Source organism: Ranitomeya variabilis, chromosome 6 (genome assembly GCF_051348905.1).
Source record: "Ranitomeya variabilis isolate aRanVar5 chromosome 6, aRanVar5.hap1, whole genome shotgun sequence".
NCBI lineage: Eukaryota > Metazoa > Chordata > Amphibia > Anura > Dendrobatidae > Ranitomeya > Ranitomeya variabilis.
This window is the reverse complement of record NC_135237.1, coordinates 199,424,594-199,446,317: the sequence shown is the minus strand read 5'-3', so window position 1 is coordinate 199,446,317 and position 21,724 is coordinate 199,424,594. Positions and strand designations below refer to the sequence as shown.

The 21,724-nt window shown below is 42.6% G+C and overlaps 1 protein-coding gene and 1 long non-coding RNA gene across 4 annotated transcripts in view; one reads left to right on the top strand and one right to left on the bottom strand.

Annotated features, from left to right (window-relative positions):
* Nucleotides 1-21,724, bottom strand: part of TNS3 (tensin 3) — a 586,621-nt gene that overhangs the window by 368,379 nt on the left and 196,518 nt on the right. The window contains exon 1 of one of the 3 annotated variants that reach the window (XM_077269388.1): nt 1,740-1,980. The exons of the other annotated variants lie outside the window; for them this stretch is intronic. The gene's annotated coding sequence lies outside the window, so the exon portion shown is untranslated. Of the gene's footprint in view, nt 1-1,739; nt 1,981-21,724 lie in introns of those variants that run through there. 3 annotated transcript variants of the gene reach the window in all.
* LOC143782196 (uncharacterized) lies at nt 1,658-21,207 on the top strand. The gene is made up of 3 exons (XR_013216888.1): nt 1,658-1,795; nt 4,361-4,582; nt 17,901-21,207. It is a non-coding gene; the product is annotated as an uncharacterized LOC143782196 (long non-coding RNA).

Genomic DNA, 21,724 nt, shown 5'->3' with positions numbered 1-21,724 from the left:
AATGTCTTTCTAGAAAAGTAGAATAGATCAACCACCTAAGATATGTGAGCAATATCCAGCGCCAAGTGACAGAAGTAGATGGGAACATGACTTGTAAAATGAACGGGCAACTGTGCCATCCAGAGAAGACCCCTTAACTCTTTTCCAGGATGAAACATTAACAGTGATCTCTACATTCCGTTCTTCCAAAAATGTGAGAACACAGGATACAAGCTAAGTTCTGCAGTGCGCAGGCGCTGGGCCTCTCTGACCTTTCCTGGCACCTGCGCACTACAGTTCTTTGCTCTGCCCTCAACAGGGTAGAAAAGCACGCCTGCGCAAGAGCGCGATGCCGAGGAGCCTGAGTGGATGATGCAGGGACGCGTCCACACAGGCATCCACAAGAACCAAGGAGGACTGCATCATAAGATGGGAGGCGCCGGACCAAGAAGAGCAAGGCCCCTCGTGCCGGACCTTCCTGCAGCTGAGTATAATAATATTTTTTTTTTTCCTTCTCTTACAGGTCGGGTTGGGGGCTTATATACAGCATTATAGAGACCGTGCATATCAGCCCTGAAAGGTGATGGCCGTACCTTTTATTGGTCAAATGGTCTACATTCCCTTTAATGTAGATAAATGTAAAGCGTGACACAAATTTTAGTTTTCACAAAGTTTACCAAGATACAATGAGTGCTGTTACATGTCAACAGTAAAGCATCCTAGGACCAGTTTTGTGTGGGGTTGCTTGTCATCCAAGGAAATGGAAGAACTCACAATTTTTCCCAAGAAAACCATGAATGGACGAGGCTGAAGTTGGTTTCTTATTCGTCAGTTTCTTATTCGGCAATTTTTTCTTTTCTGTTTTTTATAGGTTTAACAACAAAAACTAAGCATCACAATAATAACAAACAATGCAGTGAGGTGCCCTGATGTGAATACACTTAAAAACAGCTTCAAAAGCAATAAAACTGGCACAAAAATGGGCATCAAAGTGGGCACCAAAGAGTGTTGAAGAAAGGGTTAAATGCTTTTGGGCCACTGATCTCACACTGCAGACATATAGAACAGGGCGCCCCACATCAAAACCAGGTATCTCCAGCCTAGCCCAAATGGGTTCTGGGCATCAGAACTGGCATCAAAGTGGGCAAACGGCCCATTTTCACAGATTTGAATAAGTAACTGATGTTTTTAAGGGGTTAAATGACCTTGGGCCACTGACATGACACAGGTTGGAGGGTTTGGAGTTTGCCAGACCTGAAATAACAAGCACTTTTCACCTATTGTGTCCCCCCCACTTCCTTGTAGATTGTAAGCTTGCGAGCAGGGACCTCACCCCTAATGTCACTGTTTAAATTGTCTTAACTCGTACCAAATTTATTGTTTGTACATGTCCCCACTTAATTGTAAAGTGCTGCGGAATATGTTGGCGCTATATAAATAAAAATTATTATTATTGTAACCGTGTGAATAGTAATGTGTGGGGAGCAGGGCGAGCAGCCCCTGCAGGGTGGGCACAGCGCGTGGAGAAGTTAATCAGCACATTCCCGACATTCCTCCCGGCTCATTTGCATATGTAAATAGGTTTTCTGTACACACATGTAACTAATGTAAACAGGCAGACAAACAACAAGCGAGCACCGTGCTGGCACACAACACCGAGGCTGACCTGTCCCCGGCCGGACTATCAGGCACAGACAAGCGCTGCCGGCTGCCACTGCTGCCACTTCACCAGCACAGCAAAGTTCACCGCCAGCCCGTACCTTGTCCCGCAGCCCTGAGGGCGCAGCAGGAGTCACTCCTCAGGTCCCACAGCCCGGTAAGTAAGGAGCAGGATCCTCCTGGGCACTGTACGCCAGCTCCGCACTCACACTCCCCACATACCGTGCACAGTGCGGGCAGCAGGACCCCAGCGAGCGGCAGCGGCTGAGGGAGCGCTGAGGTCACCACCATGTGATCGGTCACGTGGGAGGGGAGGAGTCAGGAAAGAAGTGTGCGCTGCGCTCCCGGGGCTGCTTCGCCCGATGGTAGAGCGGTGACAATAGCATGTGATGACATGTGTGTCAGAGCTGTGTGCACCTGGTACAGGTGTGTGTAGTGTATGCACCTAGCACAGATGTGTGTATGCATCTAGCACAGGTGTGTGTGTGTAAGGTGTGCATCTAGTACAGTTGTGTGTGTAATGTATGTATCTGGCACAGGTGTATGTTTAGTGTGTGCAAGTGGCACAGATGTGTGTAATGTATGTATCTGGCACAGGTGTGTGTGTAGTGTGTCCATCTGGCACAGTTGTGTGTGTAGTGTGTCTATCTGGCACAGGTGTGTGTGTAGTGTGTCTATCTGGCACAGGTGTGTGTGTGTATCTGCCACAGGTGTGTGTGTAGTGTATGTATCTGGCACAGATGTGTGTGTAATGTATGTATCTGGCACAGGTGTGTGTGTAGTGTATGTATCTGGCACAGTTGTGTGTGTAGTGTGTCTATCTGGCACAGATGTGTGTGTAGTGTGTCCATCTGGCACAGGTGTGTGTGTAGTGTGTGCATGTGGCACAGGTGTGTGTGTGTAGTGTGTCCATCTGGCACAGGTGTGTGTGTAGTGTATGTATCTTGCACAGGTGTGTGTAGTGTGTCCATATGGCACAGGTGTGTGTGTAGTGTTTGTATCTGGCACAGGTGTTTGTGTAGTGTGTGCATCTGGCACAGGTGTGTGTGTGTAGTGTTTGTATCTGGCACAGGTGTGTGTGTAGTGTTTGTATCTGGCACAGGTGTGTGTGTAGTGTGTCCATCTGGCACAGGTGTGTGTAGTGTATGTATCTTGCACAGGTGTGTGTGTAGTGTGTGCATCTGGCACAGGTGTGTGTGTAGTGTTTGTATCTGGCACAGGTGTGTGTGTAGTGTTTGTATCTTGCACAGGTGTGTGTGTAGTGTGTCCATATGGCACAGGTGTGTGTGTAGTGTTTGTATCTGGCACAGGTGTGTGTGTAGTGTTTGTATCTGGCACACGTGTGTGTGTAGTGTGTCTATCTGGCACAGGTGTGTGTAGTGTGTCTATCTGGCACAGGTGTGTGTGTGTAGTGTGTATCTGGCACAGGTGTGTGTGTGTGTAGTGTTTGTATCTGGCACAGGTGTGTGTGTAGTGTGTCTATCTGGCACAGGTGTGTGTAGTGTATGTATCTTGCACAGGTGTGTGTAGTGTTTGTATCTTGCACAGGTGTGTGTGTAGTGTGTCTATCTGGCACAGGTGTGTGTAGTGTATGTATCTTGCACAGGTGTGTGTGTGTAGTGTGAGCATCTGGCACAGGTGTGTGTGTGTGTGTCCATCTTGCACAGGTGTGTGTGTGTAGTGTATGTATCTTGCACAGGTGTGTGTGTGTAGTGTATGTATCTTGCACAGGTGTGTGTGTGTAGTGTGCATCTGGCACAGGTGTGTGTGTAGTGTATGTATCTTGCACAGGTGTGTGTGTAGTGTGTGCATCTGGCACAGGTGTGTGTGTAGTGTATGTATCTTGCACAGGTGTGTGTGTAGTGTATGTATCTTGCACAGGTGTGTGTGTGTGTAGTGTATGTATCTTGCACAGGTGTGTGTGTGTGTGTAGTGTGTGCATCTGGCACAGGTGTGTGTGTAGTGTATGTATCTTGCACAGGTGTGTGTGTGTAGTGTATGTATCTTGCACAGGTGTGTGTGTAGTGTATGTATCTTGCACAGGTGTGTGTGTAGTGTATGTATCTTGCACAGGTGTGTGTGTGTAGTGTATGTATCTTGCACAGGTGTGTGTGTAGTGTGAGCATCTGGCACAGGTGTGTGTGTAGTGTATGTATCTTGCACAGGTGTGTGTGTGTGTGTAGTGTGTGCATCTGGCACAGGTGTGTGTGTAGTGTATGTATCTTGCACAGGTGTGTGTGTGTAGTGTATGTATCTTGCACAGGTGTGTGTGTGTAGTGTATGTATCTTGCACAGGTGTGTGTGTAGTGTGTGCATCTGGCACAGGTGTGTGTGTGTAGTGTGTGTATCTTGCACAGGTGTGTGTGTAGTGTGTGCATCTGGCACAGGTGTGTGCGTGTTGTGTTTGCATGTGGGGGGGGGGGGTTACCCAGCAGAACTGTGTGTACTGTGATGTGTATAATGTGCACTCAGCAGAGCCGGATGGGGGTGGCACACACATCTGGGTACTTGCCGTCCTGTTTTTGGAGAAACTGATCATATGGTTCCTGCGACGTGTGATCATCTGACCGGCCCAGCTGGGTGGGTGTGGGGGGCTTTCATAAAACCTCATCCACAGCGCTCACACTGTAATGTGCAGTGGATTTTTCACATGGAAAATCCGCTATCAGCCAACCCTAAAGGTGAATTCACACCCTGCAACCTGCTGTCTTTTTTATTCTAGATGCTGGCTGACATCCCACCCTGCGCTCTGGAGTGCATGTGCCCAATGCTTCTTTGTGCCGTTTCTCTTCACTTTGGGCTTCTTGGAGGAGTTTCTTTTCTGTCCCATCAAATCCCCTAAAATAGGTTTAAAATGCAAGAGTAATCTGTGGAGAAAGGTCAGCTGAGCCTGCATGTCCCCGAGGGCAGATGCCACTTTCCACCATTACAGCCCTGCTCCCAGGTATAAGCTGTGATACCGCACTTGTCCTGCTCTATAAAGAGCCTGAATATTTTCATTTCTCATGGTGAAATGATGTTAAAAGATGAAAGTTAGCAAATTAAAGAGAACTACCTTTCCAGATTAATCACAGACCATGTGCTGTATGTCTGGAAGAACAATCTGGATCAGAGAATGAACGGAAATCATGTGTGTATGGAAATGTTGTAGAAATGGATCTATTATGTTTACTCATCCGGATAATGTCTTCTAATCAAGCGTAAGCTATAATTCTTTCCAATCACTACCAATGATGAGTGCACGTGCTTGGAAGGTGTTATCTGAGCATGCTCGGGTGCTAACTGAGCGACTTCTTCATGCTCTAATACTATGTTCGAGTCCCCGTGGCTGCATGTCTGGTGGCTGTTCTACAGACGCAACACATGGGAATGACCTGTTTGTTAGGAAATCCTTGCATGTGTTGCTGCTGTAGACAGCCACCAGACATGCAGCCACAGGGACTCGGACATAGTATCAGAACACGCCGAAGTCACTCGGATAGCACCCGAGCATGCTCAGATAACACCTCCCGAGCACGTTCACTCATCACTAGTCATTACACATATATTGTGTATCTGCAGCCGGAGAAAAACTCAAGGGAAGGTCTATCAAACGCAAGTAAGCTGGTCAGATAAAGGCATCTAGAAAAGCTGGGCTTTACTGCTGATTTGGTTGTAAACTGACATTTCTGTCCCTGGATTTTTAGGACGGCTGCTCACTGTTTTTTTTTTTGTTTCCAAACCAACATACTTTGCATAGATTTCCAGACAGCGTCCTCACTGATTGTGTCCTGCGGGACTCAGTCTGAGGCCTGCGTCACACTCAGCGTATGAAAATACGGTCCGTTTTTTACGGGCGTAATACGCAGAAATGTTCCCAAAATAGTGATCCGTATGTCATCCGTAGGCAGGGTGTGGCAGCGTATTTTGCGCATGGCATCCTCCGTATGTAATCCGTACGGCGAGATTTTCTCGCAGGCTTGAAAAACCGACATCTAAAATAAAGGGTTAAATCGCGGAAAAAATTGGCGTGGGCTCCCGCGCAATTTTCTCCGCCAGAGTGGTAAAGCCAGTGACTGAGGGCAGATATTAATAGCCTAGGGAGGGTCCATGGCTATTGGCCCCCCCTGGATACAAACATCTGCCCCCAGCCACCCCAGAAAAGGCACATCTGGAAGATGCACCTATTCTGGCACTTGGCCACTCTCTTCCCACTCCAGTGTAGCGGTGGGATATGGGGTAATGAAGGGTTAACCCCTTACTGACATCGGACGGGATAGTACGTCCGATGTCAGCTCCCCTGCTTTGATGCAGGGCTCCGCGGTGAGACCACATCAAAGCCGGGACATGTCAGCTGTTTTGAACAGCTGACGTGCCCGCAATAGCGGCAGGTGAAATCGCGATTCACCCGCCACTATTAACTAGTTAAATGCCGCTGTCAAACGCAGACAGCGGCATTTAGCTACCGCATCCGGCCGGGCGGCCGGAAATGACGGCATCGCCAACCCCCGTCACATGATCGGAGGTCGGCGATGCTTCTCCATTTTAACCATAGAGGTCCTTGAGACCTCTATGGTTACTGATCGCGGGTAGCTGTGAGCGCCACCCTGTGGTCGGCGTTCACAGCACACCTGATTTTCTACTACATAGCAGCGAACAGCGGATCGCTGCTATGTAGCAGAGGCGATCGTGCTGTGCTTGCAAAAGTGCTGTGCATGGCAAAAGTTAAAAAAAAGTTAAAAAAAAAATGTGAAAAAATAAAAAAAATATAACAGTTTAAATCACCCCCCTTTCGCCCCAATCAAAATAAATCAATAAAAAAATCAAATCTACACATATTTGGTATCGCCACGTTCAGAATCGCCCGATCTATCAATAAAAAAAAGCATTAACCTGATCGCTAAACGGCGTAACGAGAAAAAAAATCGAAACGCCAGAATTACGTTTTTTTGGTCGCCGCGACATTGCATTAAAATGCAATAACGGGCGATCAAAAGAACGTATCTGCACCGAATTGGAATCATTAAAAATGCCAGCTCGGCACGCAAAAAATAAGCCCTCAACCGACCCCAGATCATGAAAAATGGAGACGCTACGAGTATCGGAAAATGGCGCAATTTATTTTTTTTTTTTAGCAAAGTTTGGAATTTTTTTTCACCACTTAGATAAAAAATAACCTAGTCATGTTAGGTGTCTATGAACTCGTAATGACCTGGAGAATAATAATGGCAGGTCAGTTTTAGCATTTAGTGACCTAGCAAAAAAGCCAAGCAAAAAACAAGTGTGGGATTGCACTTTTTTTGCAATTTCACCGCACTTGGAATTTTTTTTCCCATTTTCTAGTACACGACATGGTAAAACCAATGATGTTGTTCAAAAGTACAACTAGTCCCGCAAAAAATAAGCCCTCACATGGCCAAATTGACGGAAAAATAAAAAAGTTATGGCTCTGGGAAGGAGGGGAGTGAAAAACGAACACGGAAAAATGAAAAATCCCACGGTCATGAAGGGGTTAATGTCACCTTGCTATTGTAAGGTGACATTAAGCCAGGTTAATAATGGAGAGGCGTCAATTATGACACCTATCCATTATTAATCCAATAGTACGAAATGGTTAATAAAACACACACATTATTAAAAAGTATTTTAATGAAATAAAGACACAGGGTGTTGTAATATTTTATTATACTCTTAATCCACCTGAAGACCCTCGTTCTGTAAAAAAGGAAAAATAAAAAATCACCAATATCCCTTACCTTCCGTCGTTCTGTCACGTTCCACGATGTAAATCCATCTGAAGGGGTTAAATCATCCATTCATTCCCCGGGATTTTACATCCACGAGCACAACTGCATTAGCAGAGCTACTGGGTGTAAAATGATTTAACCCCTTCAGATGGATTTGCATGACTGACTGAACGACGGAAGGTATGGGATATTGTTGATTTTTTATTTTACCTTTTTTACAGAATGAGGGTCTTCAGGTGGATTACGAGTATAATAAAATATTAAAACACCCTGTGTCTTTATTTCATTAAAATACTTTTAAATAATGTGTGTGTTTTATTAACCATTTCGTACGATTGAATTAATAATGGATAGGTGTCATAATTGACGCCTCTCCATTATTAATCTGGCTTAATGTCACCTTACAATAGCAAGGTGACATTAACCCTTCATTACCCCGTATCCCACCGCTACACGGGAGTGGGAAGAGAGTGGCCAAGTGCCAGAATAGGCGCATCTTCCAGATGTGCCTTTTCTGGGGTGGCTGCGGGCAGATGTTTTTAGCCGGTGGGGGACAATAACCATGGTCCCTCTCTAGGCTATTAATATCTGCCCTCAGTCACCGGCTTTACCACTCTGGCGGAGAAAATTGCGCGGGAGCCTACGCCAATTTTTTCTGCCATTTAACCCTTGATTTTACCAGTTAGAGCGCCCAAATTTTGCACATACACACTACTAACATTAGTAGTGTGGAATATGCAAAAAAAAAGGTATATGAGATGGTTTACTGTATGTAAACCATGTCTCATCCTGTCAGGTTTGTGAAGGAGAAATGAAAGGCCGGCAATTGAATTACCGGCTTTTCTGCAATCCCGAGCTGAATTATATATATATATATATATATATATATATATATATATATATATATATATATATATATATATATATATACTAGCTGAAGAGCCCGGCGTTGCCTGGTCATAGTAAATATCTGTGGTTAGTTATAGCACCTCACTTCTCTTATTTTCCCATCACTCCTCTCATTTTCCCCATCACATCTTTCATTTTCCCCTCACATCTCTCATTTTCTCCCTCACACCTCTCATTTTCTCCCTCACACCTCTCATTTTCCCCCTCACTCCTCTTATTTTCCCCCTCACTCCTCTCATTCCCCCCTAACACTTGTCATTTCGACCTCACATCTGTCATTTTCCGATCACTCCACTATTTTCCCTCACTCCTCTCATTTTGCACTCACACCTTTTCATTTTCATCTCACACCTCTCATTTTCACCTCAGTATATACATGTTTGTCATCTCCCTTATATATAGTATACACCTGTATGTAATCTCCTCCTGTATATAGTATATACCTGTGTGTCATCTCCTGTATATAGTATATACCTGTATGTCATCTCCTCCTGTATGTAGTATGTACCTGTGTGTCATCTCTCCTGTATATAGTATATATCTGTGTCATCTCCTCCTGTATATAGTATATATCTGTATGTCATCTCCTCCTGTATTAGACCTCGTTCACATGTTATTTGGCCAGTATTTTTACCTCAGTATTTGTAAGCTAAATTGGCAGCCTGATAAATCCCCAGCCGACAGTAAGCCCACCCTCTGGCAGTATATATTAGCTCACAAGCTCACACATACACATAATAGACAGGTCATGTGACTGACAGCTGCCGGATTCCTATATGGTACATATGTTGCTCTTGTAGTTTGTCTGCTTATTAATCAGATTTTTATTTTTGAAGGATAATACCAGACTTGTGTGTGTTTTAGGGCGAGTTTCATGTGTCAAGTTGTGTGTGTTGAGTTGCGTGGGGCGACATGCATGTAGCGACTTTTGTGAGATGAGTTTTGTGTGGCGACATGCGTGTAGCAACTTTTTGTGTGTCGAGTTGCATGTGACAGGTTAGTGTAGCAAGTTGTGTGCAGCTAGTTTTGCGCGTGGCGAGTTTTATGTGTGGTGCCTTTTGAGTATGTGCAAGTTTTGTGTGAGGCAACTTTTGCATGTGTTGCAACTTTGGTGCATGTGGCAATTTTTCCGCGTGTGCAAGTTTTGCGTGTGGCGAGTTTTCCATGAGGTGAGTTTTGCACGTGTGGCGAGTTTTGCATGTGGAGAGTTTTGCGCGTGGCGAGTTTTGAGCGGCGACTTTTGTGTTTCGACTTTTATGTGGCGAGGTTGGTGTATGTGTGGTGAAATGGGCGCTGAGGGTGGTATATGTGTTCGAGCACGTGGTAGTGTGTGGCGCATTTTGTGCGTGTGTTCATATCCCCGTGGTGGTGTGGTGATTATCCCATGTCGGGGCCCCACCTTAGCAACTGTACAGTATATACTCTTTGGCGCCATCGCTCTCATTCTTTAAGTCCCCCTTGTTCACATCTGGCAGCTGTTAGTTTGCCTCCAACACTTTTCCTTTCATTTTTTCCCCATTATGTAGATAGGGGCAAAATTGTTTGGTGAATTGGAAAGCGCGGGGTTAAAATTTCACCTCATAACATAGCTTTGACGCTCTCGGGGTCCAGACGTGTGACTGTGCAAAATTTTGTGGCTGTAGCTGCGACGGTTCAGATGCCAATCCCGGACATACATACACACACACATACACACATTCAGCTTTATATATTAGATATATACCTATTCTATGTGTACACATTTATTCTACCTACTCGATTCTGTCAGTGTGATTTTACTGTACACCGCACTGAATTGCCGGCTTTTCTAGAGAACACCGGTGCGTATTTCTCGCAAGTCACACGCATGGTCCGTGTGTAATCCATAATTTTCTCGCCCCCATAGACTTTCATTGGCAATTTTTTTGCGCAATACGGTGACAAACGCATCATGCTGCGATTTTCTACGGCCGTACAAGACCGTATAATACGGATCAGTAAAATACGGCAGATAGGAGCTGGGCCATAGAGAATCATTGTACCGTATGCAATCCGTATTTTCTGCACCTCTCATACGTCCGTAAAACTCGCTAGTGTGACGCCGGCCTGAGAGCTCCATTCATTATTATATATTGGCAGGTTTTTGTCCAGTTTTTGGTATTTTATTTTGCAGTTTTTCATTTGCACCTTATTCTTTTAATTTGCTCCTTTTTAAACTTTGTTTTATGTGTTTATCAGTTTCTCTTATACTCGCCATTGTGGTTGGAATATGGGGTTTCCAGAAGTTTTTGTCTGACTTACCAATTGCAACTTTAAAAAAAAAAATCACAGAATTGTTCCAAATACTCTCCAGTCCTTTGTTGCAGTGATTTATGCCAGTTATTTTGTCACAAATTCAATGAAATGTGCTACTTTGTGCAGTAAAAAGTCACTAAAAGAACCTAAAAAACCCCTACATGTCCCAGTTTAACGATCTGGCACCTAAAACTGTAAAGAGCGTCACAAGACAAGAAAGAAAAGTCTCTTAAGCAAAATGTAAATTACAAATCAGGCCAGAAATTCTCTACCAATTATGTCCATGGAGAAAGCCACACAAACTGGCGGGTGTGGAGCTCTGCGGTCGCCGCATATGTATGGTGTTGGGAGCGGTCCCGGAAGGTACCCAGGGTCTGGAGGAGAGGAGACTCCGCCGGGCCCTGGGTACCATATTCCTGTAAAAAAAAAGAATTAACATAAAAAATAGGGATATACTTACCTTCTGATTGCCCCGGGAGTCCTCCCGGCTCTCAGCGGTGCACGCGATGGCTTCCGTTCCCAGGGATGCTTTGCGCAAAGGACCTTTGTGATGTCACGCGACCGCGACGTCATCTCTGGTGATTCGCGCAATGCAAGATTTTAGAACCCAAGCAGCGCAGTAAGTGACATTTTGCTGGAATCAGGGTCCCTACCTCTACATCATGCTGCTCTCAGGTTCCATAGCAAAAATCTGTTGACAAATTCCCTTTAATCCATTCTATGTTTTATACGTATTGGGTATGGTACCAAAGAAATGCAAAAAAAAAATTATGGATTGGTTCATAAAATCTAACTGATGTTGATGTTTAGCTAGTAGGCAAACGGCCCCCCATTTACATTGTTTTGCAATAGGACTTGCTTTGCCATGGACATTTTTCCCATGAAATTACCATGTGCCAAATCCAAGTTAGGGCAACACCACCAAGGACAACATCTGCAAAGAGTTTGTATGTTCTCTCCGTGTTTGCGTGGGTTTCCTCCGGGTTCTCCGGTTTCCTCCCACATTCCAAAGACATACTGATAGGGAATTTAGAATGTGAGCCCCATCGGGGACAGCGATGATAATGTGTGAAAACTGTAAAGCGCTGCGGAATATGTTAGCGCTATATAAAAATAAAGATTATTATTATGTGCCTGATATGTGGAAAAAATGTGATTGTCCCATTTATCTGAAGAAATGCCCCATTCCAAGCATTGGATGGATTTTCGCTCCCAGAAATGTCTGCAGTAAATCTGCTACATGTGAAATTTTGTGTAAGACACTCTGCCTCACAGTGGTGTGAGAGGAGACATGGCAGTAACACATTATGGGGACTTCTGCTGCACTCTACCTGGAATTTGCCAGAGGGAAATTCTTATGCGAGGTGATGGGGGATTGTTCTGTAATCTCCAGGACACAGCACTTTACAAGACTGAGAATTGTAAAAAAAAAATATTAGGCCATATTCATCGAGATTGAGCTGGAAAAGTGTGATTATGGAATATAGAAAGCAGCTACCATTTTACCAGTGCAGGTTAGTAAATGAGAGCCATGATTTGATTTGTATGGGCAAAAATTGCAACTAAAACTGTAATAACCACGATCGGTAACAAGATGTCACATAATGCCATGTTTATACCTGTAGTAACCACGATCGGTAACAAGATGTCACATAATCCCATGTTTACATTTGTAGTAACCACGATCGGTAACCAGATGTCACATAATGCCATGTTTACACCTGTAGAAACCACGATCGGTAACAAGATGTCTCATAATGCCATGTTTACACCTGTAGTAACCACGATCGGTAACAAGATCTCACATAATCCCATGTTTACATTTGTAGTAACCACGATCAGTAACAAGATGTCTCATAATGCCATGTTTACACCTGTAGTAACCACGATCGGTAACCAGATGTCACATAATGCCATGTTTACACCTGTAGTAACCACGATCAGTAACAAGATGTCACATAATGCCATGTTTACACCTGTAGTAACCACGATCGGTAACAAGATCTCACATAATGCCATGTTTACACCTGTAGTAACCACGATCAGTAACAAGATGTCACATAATGCCATGTTTACATTTGTAGTAACCACGATCAGTAACAAGATGTCACATAATGCCATGTTTACATTTGTAGTAACCACGATCAGTAACAAGATGTCACATAATGCCATGTTTACACCTGTAGTAACCACGATCAGTAACAAGATGTCACATAATGCCATGTTTACACCTGTAGTAACCACGATCAGTAACAAGATGTCACATAATCCCATGTTTACATTTGTAGTAACCACGATCAGTAACAAGATGTCTCATAATGCCATGTTTACACCTGTAGTAACCACGATCAGTAACAAGATGTCACATAATGCCATGTTTACACCTGTAGTAACCACGATCGGTAACAAGATGTTACATAATGCCATGTTTCCACCTGTAGTAACCACGATCGGTAACAAGATGTCACATAATGCCATGTTTCCACCTGTAGTAACCACGATCAGTAACAAGATGTCACATAATGCCATGTTTACACCTGTAGTAACCACAATCGGTACCAAGATGTTACATAATGCCATGTTTCCACCTGTAGTAACCACGATCGGTAACAAGATGTCACATAATGCCATGTTTACACCTGTAGTAACCACGATCGGTAACAAGATGTTACATAATGCCATGTTTCCACCTGTAGTAACCACGATCAGTAACAAGGTGTCTCATAATGCCATGTTTACACCTGTAATAACCACGATCGGTAACCAGATGTCACATAATGCCATGTTTACACCTGTAGTAACCACGATCGGTAACAAGATGTCTCATAATGCCATGTTTACACCTGTAATAACCACGATCGGTAACAAGATGTCACATAATGCCATGTTTACACCTGTAGTAACCACGATCGGTAACAAGATCTCACATAATGCCATGTTTACACCTGTAATAACCACGATCGGTAACAAGATGTCACATAATGCCATGTTTACACCTGTAATAACCACAATCGGTAACAAGATGTCACATAATGCCATGTTTACACCTGTAATAACCACGATCGGTAACAAGATGTCACATAATGCCATGTTTACACCTGTAATAACCACGATCGGTAACAAGATGTCACATAATGCCATGTTTACACATCAGTAATGCCCTACATTGTAGGATAATGCCACAGAACTGCAGCTCCCAGACACTTGGGCGTCCAAGAACTGAACGTCTCTCTTCATAAAACTGCATGACCCAGACCATAGATTGCCTACATATAGGGCAGTTCCTCATTTATGGACGTGGTTGTAAAGCTCTGTTCCTGTACACAGATTTGCATCCGTGGATCACCTGGTCGTCTACCTATTCTCTAGCTAGCCATGGAACTCTACATTTGGGGCTCCAGTTCTCCCACTGGCTATAGCTGTATAAATTGACTTAAGACATACTGTTTTTCTAGCACCAACTATGTACTTAAACATGTAGTCCAAGGTAATCGGAACTCAAAAAAGCACCAGCCTGTGGTTTTTGACTCATGAAATACATTATTACCCACGTTCAGCGGTCACGTTGGGCTTGTATCTGAACTTCCCACAATATGGTATTCAGGAATATGCGCTGACAGGGCCATTGACTGTTATGGTGCTGACAGTGAACGTGCGATCTGACGTGCATCATTTTCGGGCGGCTACGCTGAGTGTCCGCCTCCAGTAGGAGCACACTCCCAAACATGATGCACAACAGAGTGCACGTTCGCTCTGTCGGCACCATTATAGTCAATGGCCCCAGCAGCACATACGTGTGAAACCCATTTTGCATATATATATACAGTACAGACCAAAAGTTTGGACACATCTCATTTAAAGATTTTTCTGTATTTTCATGACTATGAAAATTGAACATTCACACCGAAGGCATCAAAACTATGAATTAACACATGTGGAATTATATACTGAACAAAAAAGTGTGAAACAACTGAAAATATGTCTTATATTCTGGGTTCTTCAAAGTAGCCACCTTTTGCTTTGATGACTGCTTTGCACACTCTTGGCATTCTCTTGATGAGCTTCAAGAGGTAGTCACCAGGAATGGTTTTCACTTCACAGGTGTGCTCTGTCAGGTTTAATAAGTGGGATTTCTTGCCTTATAAATGGTGTTGGGACCATCAGTTGTGTTGTGCAGAAGTCTGGTGGATACACAGCTGATAGTCCTACTAAATAGACTGTTAGAATTTGTATTATGGCAAGAAAAACGCAGCTAACTAAAGAAAAACGAGTGGCCATCATTACTTTAAGAAATGAAGGTCAGTCACTTCGAAAAAAAAAGGGAAAACTTTGAAAGTGTCCCCAAGTGCAATGGCAAAAACCATAAAGCGCTACAAAGAAACTGGCTCACATGAGGACCGCCCCAGGAAAGGAAGACCAAGAGTCACCTCTGCTTCTGAGGATAAGTTTATCCGAGTCACCAGCCTCCGAAATTGCAGGTTAACAGCAGCTCAGATTAGAGACCAGGTCAATGCCACACAGAGTTCTAGCAGCAGACACATCTCTACAACAACTGTTAAGAGGAGACTTTGTACAGCAGGCCTTCATGGTAAAATAGCTGCTAGGAAACCACTGCTAAGGACAGACAACAAGCAAAAGAGACTTGTTTGGGATAAAGAACACAAGGAATGGACATTAGACCAGTGGAAATCTGTGCTTTGGTCTGATGAGTCCAAATTTGAGATCTTTGGTTCCAACCACCGTATCTTTGTGCGACGCAGAAAAGGTGAACGGATGGACTCGACATGCCTGGTTCCACCCTTAAGCATGGAGGAGGAGGTGTGATGGGTGGGGGTGCTTTGCTGGTGACACTTGGGGATTTATTCAAAATTGAAGGCATACCGAACCAGCATGGCTACCACAGCATCTTGTAGCGGCATGCTATTGCATCCGGTTTGCGTTTAGTTGGACCATCATTTATTTTTCAACAGGACAATGACCCCAAACACACCTCCAGCCTGTGTAAGGGCTATTTGACCAAGAGGGAGAGTGATGGGGTGCTACGCCAGATGACCTGACCTCCACAGTCACCAGACCTGAAGCCAATCGAGATGGTTTGGGGTGAGCTGGACCGCAGAGTGAAGGCAAAAGGGCCAACAAGTGCTAAGCATCTCTGGGAACTCCTTCAAGATTGTTGGAAGACCATTCCTGGTGACTACCTCTTGAAGCTCATCAAGAGAATGCCAAGAGTGTGCAAAGCAGTCATCAAAGCAAAAGGTGGCTACTTTGAAGAACCTAGAATATAAGACATAATTTCAGTTGTTTCACACTTTTTTGTTAAGTATATAATTCCACGTGTTGATTCATAGTTTTGATGCCTTCAGTGTGAATGTACAATTTTCATAGTCATGAAAATACAGAAAAATCTTTAAATGAGAAAGTGTGTCCAAACTTTTGGTCTGTACTGTATATATACATAGTTGGGAAAATACGTATTTGATACACTGTCTATTTTACAAGTTTTCCCACCTACAAATAATGGAGAGGCCTGTAATTTTAGCTTAGGTACACTTCAACTGTGAGAGACAGAATGTAAAAAAAAAGTCCTGAAAATCGCATTGTATGATTTTTACATAATTAATTGGCATTTAATTACATGAAATAAGTATTCGATACAATAGAAAAACAAAACGTAATATTTGGTACAGAAACCTTTGTTTTGCATTTATAGAGGTCAGACATTTCTCGTAATACTTGACCAAGTTTGCACACACTACAGCAAGGATTTAGGCCCACTCCTCCAGACAGATCTCTATATCTTTCAGGTCTCGTGGCTGTCGCTGGGCAACATTAAGTATCAGCCCCCTCCAAAGATTTTCTATTGGGTTCAGGTCTGAATAATGGCTAGGCCACTCCAGGACCTTAAAATGCTTCTTATGGAGCCACTCCTCAGTTGCTCTGCCTGTGTGTTTCAGGTCATTGTCATGCTGGAAGATCCAGTCACAATCCATCTTCAGTACTCTTACAGGGGGAAGGAGATTGTTGGCCAAAATCTCGCGATACATGACCCCATCCATCCTGCCTTCAATGTGGTGTAGCTGTCCTGTCTTCTTTGCAGAAAAGCACCCCCAAAGTATGATGTTTCGCCCCCACCATGCTTCGCAGTTGGGATGGTGTTTTTAGGGTTGTACTCATCCTTCTTTCTCCAAACACGGAGAGTGGAATTGATAATAAAAAAGTTCTATTTTGGTCTCTGACCACATGACCTTCTTCCATGCCTCCTCTGGATCATCCAGATGGGCACTTGCAAACTTCAAACGGGCTTGGACATGTTCTGGAGTGAGCAGGGGGACCTTGTGTGCCCTGCAGGAATTTAATCCATGACGACGTAGTGTGTTACTAATGGTAATGTTTGAGTCTGTAGTACCAGCTTTCTTCAGGTCATTGACCAGGTCCTCTCATGTAGTTCTTGGCTGATTCCTGACCAATCTCAGAATCATTATTACCCCATGAGGCAAGATCTTGCATGAAGCCTATTGTCCTGTACCCCATCCCACCCTTGTGCAGGTCTACAATTTTGTCCCTGGTGTCCTTAGACAGCTCTTTGGTCTTGGACCTGGTGCAGAGGTTGGAGTGTGAGCAATAAAATGCATTTTAATTATTTAAAAATCATACAATGTCATTTTCTGTTTGTTTTTTATTTTTAGATTCTGTCTCTCACAGTCGAAGTGTACCTATGATAAAAATTACAGACCCCTCCATTCTTTGTAGGTGGGAAAACTTGCAAAATCGACAGTGTATCAAATACTTATTTTTCCCACTGTATGTATATGGAAAAGCATGTTTTTATGTCATGTTAATGCTCAGTTAACATATTTCCATGTATATCTATCAGTAAAAGCTCCACTTTATGCTGTATGTAAGTGATCCTGAACTACAGCTTCTGTTCCTGCTTCAGTTTAAAAAAAAGATGTTTCTTTTAAGTGTTGTAAAAAATGTGACCTAAGGCCTAACATTTCATGTAGTTGTGAGTCATGTTCAGAGGTGAACAACTTGCACTTTCATGACTGTAGTTAAGTGTATATAGTTGTCATTGCACAACTATGTAAGAAAGCATGAGACAATCCTCACACTACAAACACTGGGCAAATACTGTATCTAGGGGAACTGTGTTGTTGGGAGGTGCACTTTGGTGTTGTTTTTATGTGTTTACTACAGTCCAAGAAGCTACAAAATATGACCTTTAGACATTTTTACAATTACATTGTATCTATTTCATATATAAAAAGCAATTCAGTAAAAAGATAGTATGCTATCATACTAATAAATATTCGGTAATAAATGCACAATATTGAAGTTTTTCTTTTTTTACAGAATTGTAACATCATCGGCTGTATTATCTGGTCAAGTGAAGTGACTCCGAATGATCTCAATCTTCAATCATTTCGGGGGACTGATTACCTGAAGTATATAGACAAATTTGCACTGTTTTTATTGTATTCTTTTTCATCTTTTTATTAATGACCTTATGGATGGGATCGAGAGTAAAGTGTCAGACTTTGCTGATTACATCAAACTATTTAGGATATTAAAATCTGATCTTGACATTACAATATTGCAAAATGATCTGGATAAGATGACCGAATGGGAAAACACTTGGCAATGAGATTTAATGTAGATAAATGTAAAGTAATGCACCTAGAACGGAGTAATCCTATAATATTGCTGCAAATACATTAAATGGGAGAATACTCGGGACAACAGATCAAGAGATGAAGGTATTCTCGTTACAAGTAAGCTGAACAGTAGTACTCAATGCCAAGCAGCCACAAAAGCAAACACGATTTTAGGGTGTATAAAAAGAGAGATAAAATACTGAGATCCCAACGTACTGTTACCCCTTTATAATTCGCTTGTGAGGCGGAATCTAGAATACGGGATCCAGTTTGAGGCTCCACATTTTAAAAAGGACATTCAGAAGTTTACTTATTTCACCCGCTGTATTATAGCACAGGCAATTCGACAATTGCAGCTTCAACTCTTCTAAAGGGACTATTAAGTGAGAAAAAAAAAACATTTTTAAAAATATGAAAAAAGCCCCCACAAGTTCAAATCACCCCCCTTTTGCCCTATTGAAAATAAAACAAAAAAAGAAAATATTTGGTATTGCTATGTTCAGATATGTTCGATCTATCAAAATATTTAATAAATTAATTCAATTCAACCAGAATTACGTTTTTTGACCAGTACAACATTAGAATAAAATACCGTCACAGGCGATTAAAAGTTTGTATCATGTTCTTATTGATGGTAAGTTGTCCACATTCAGTCCTCTGCAAGCTCAATCCCCATCCAACTTCCCTTCATGGGAAGGGTCTAGACTGCTTATGCCAGTTCACACATTCCCTTTTTGAAAAATTATTTTTACAGGAAGCTCCACCTAAGCATGTGATTTCAGTTACCATATATTCTCGTGTATAAGCCAAGGTTTTCAGCACATTATTTGTGCTGAAAACGTCACCCTCGGCTTATACACGAGTCATTGTCCAAGAAAGACAGAGAGGGAGCAGCGGGTTACAGAGGCAGGAGCCGGCGGCTGCAGCTAAAGCCTGTGACCACTCCTAAAGGGAAATGAATATTCACTGCACTGGCACTGAATATTAATTTCTCTTACAGTGCGTACAGTTACAGCCGCCAGCGTCCAGCAGTGGCCGGGCTAGCACGGGTGCCCACTCATTAAGGTAATTAATATTTTGGGTTTTTTTAATAGGAGCCATGCATGCAAGGATAGGGGATAAGGAGCCATGCAGTCAAGGATGGGGATAGAGAACCATCCATACGGGGACGGGGAGCCATGCATACAAGGACAGGGATGGGAAGCCATGGATACAAGCATGAGGATGAGGAGACCATGCATACCAAGATAGGGATGAGGGGGCCATGCATACCCAGCTTATACGTGAGTCAATAAGTTTTCTCAGTTTTTCGTGGCAAAATTAGGTGCCTCGGCTTATACTCGGGTCAACTTATATACGGTACATACAACTACCTAATCAGAGAGGGATGTGAGGGGGCTATCAGTTGGCATGGAAATGGGAACTTGGGGAATCTTTATCTCAGAGTGGGAGAAAGGATTTCTATTTACTCGTAAGCTATCAATCGCTTGTCTTGCCCAGGAATAAAGCTATAAAATTACAAGATGGTATCATTATCCCTCAAAATTTCATGCTATTTTTCCATCTGTTCCTGACACATGTTGGCGATGTGGAAGAGGTAGAGGTAATATGATACATATAAGGTGGGATTGCAGTAGAATTAAGCCATTCTGGGAAAAGGTTCTTTCAAATTACTCTTTGGTTACGGTAGAAGTTTGGAGTTCAGCCCTAAGATTGCGCTTCTTTCTATTTTTCCTCTTCAATTGGTTCCCAAATGAAAGATAGTCTCCGGTTTTAGCTCGGTCAGTGATTCCAAGATGTCGGAAAACATCCTATACTCCCCTAATGTCAGAATGGTTTGCCGAGATGGTTAATATTTGTAGGATGGAAGAACTCACAGCCGAAAGCTCTGGACACAGTGATAGATTTAGGACATGTGGAGCTACTGGATCCTGTTTCAGGACTTAGTGGATTTTTGTAAATTATTTCTATATATGGACTGTTCTCACATGAAGTGTTTCTGCTTTGGTGCTGTGTGTTTAGCTCAAGATTGTCACCTCATTTCCTTCATCTTCCCCTCCTTCCCCTTTTCCATACCCCTTCTCCCTGTTAACCCTCCCCCTCTCATCCCTCTTATCCCTTCTGACCCCCCCAAAAAAATGTTTTCCCCTTCCTTCTTTCTACTTACAGTTCCATACTCATATGGATTCCCACATATGTTTTTCTCCCTTTTCTCTTTCTAACCTCTATGTTGGAATTTTCAGAATTCTTCATTTGCTGATATGAAAATTTTGGTCATTTTTTTTTTATGCTCCTACAATTTTGAGCGACCTGTTTATATTTCCGCATGAATACTGTTATCTTTACAAACCTTGTTAAGTCCTGCGTGACATATTTGATCATAATATATTTGGTCGAATGTTGTGTTTTTTTGTGATTTCACTATTGATTAATAAAAACAAATTGAACACAAAACATATCTACCCCAAAATAGTATCAATAAAAACGTCATCTCGGGTCGCAAAAAATAAGCCCTCACCTCTGATCTCGAAAAATGAAAATGCTACGGGTCTCGGAAAAAGGTGACAAGTGAAATTTTTTTTTCTTACAAATGTCAGAATTTTTTTTTCACCAATTAAAGTGAATCTGTCACATTTGATCTATCTAAACTATTAATATGGCCACACAGTTTATAGACTTCTGAAAACAGTCCTCCCTGTATGTCTCTCAACAACAACACATCTGATATAAAATCAACTTTTATCACTTTATAGAAATTACGTCTTCCAGGCTCGGGGAGGACGCTGCCTGGAAGATAACTCTGACTCCAGAGATTATTTTACATATAAAATAATCTCTGGAGGCAGAGTAATCTTCGAGGCAATGTCCTCCCCGGACACACAGAGAGGACTTTTATCAGCATTCTATAACCTCTACGCCCATACTAATAGTTTAGATAGGTCAAATGTGGTGACCGATTCCCTTAAATAAATCATAAATAATTGTATATGTGCACTCATACTGACCCAGAGGATCATACTGCCAGGTGAGTTTTACCATATAATAAACATGGTAAATAAAAAACAATTGTGGAATTGTCCTTTTTTGCAGTATCAATGAACTTGGAATTTTTATGCTAATTTCAACACGTGGAATATTTTTTCCGCTTTCCAGTTCATCACTTGATAAAATGAATGGTATTATTCAAAGTACAACTCGTTTAGTAAAAAGCAAGCCCTCATGTGACTATGGGGTTGAAAAAATAATAAAGTTATGGCTCTTTGAATTAGGGAAGGAAAAAACAAAAGCACAACTACGGAATATTGCAAGGTAATGAAGGGGTTAAACTTAATCCTTTCACAATCTATGATCAATTTATTAGTGATGAGCGAATATTTACTCGTTACTCGAGATTTCTCGAGCATGCTCGGGTGACCTCCGAGTATTTTTTAGTGCTCGGAGATTTAGTTTTTCTTGCCGCAGCTGAATGATTTACATCTGTTAGCCAGCATAAGTACATGTGGGGGTTGCCTGGTTGCTAGG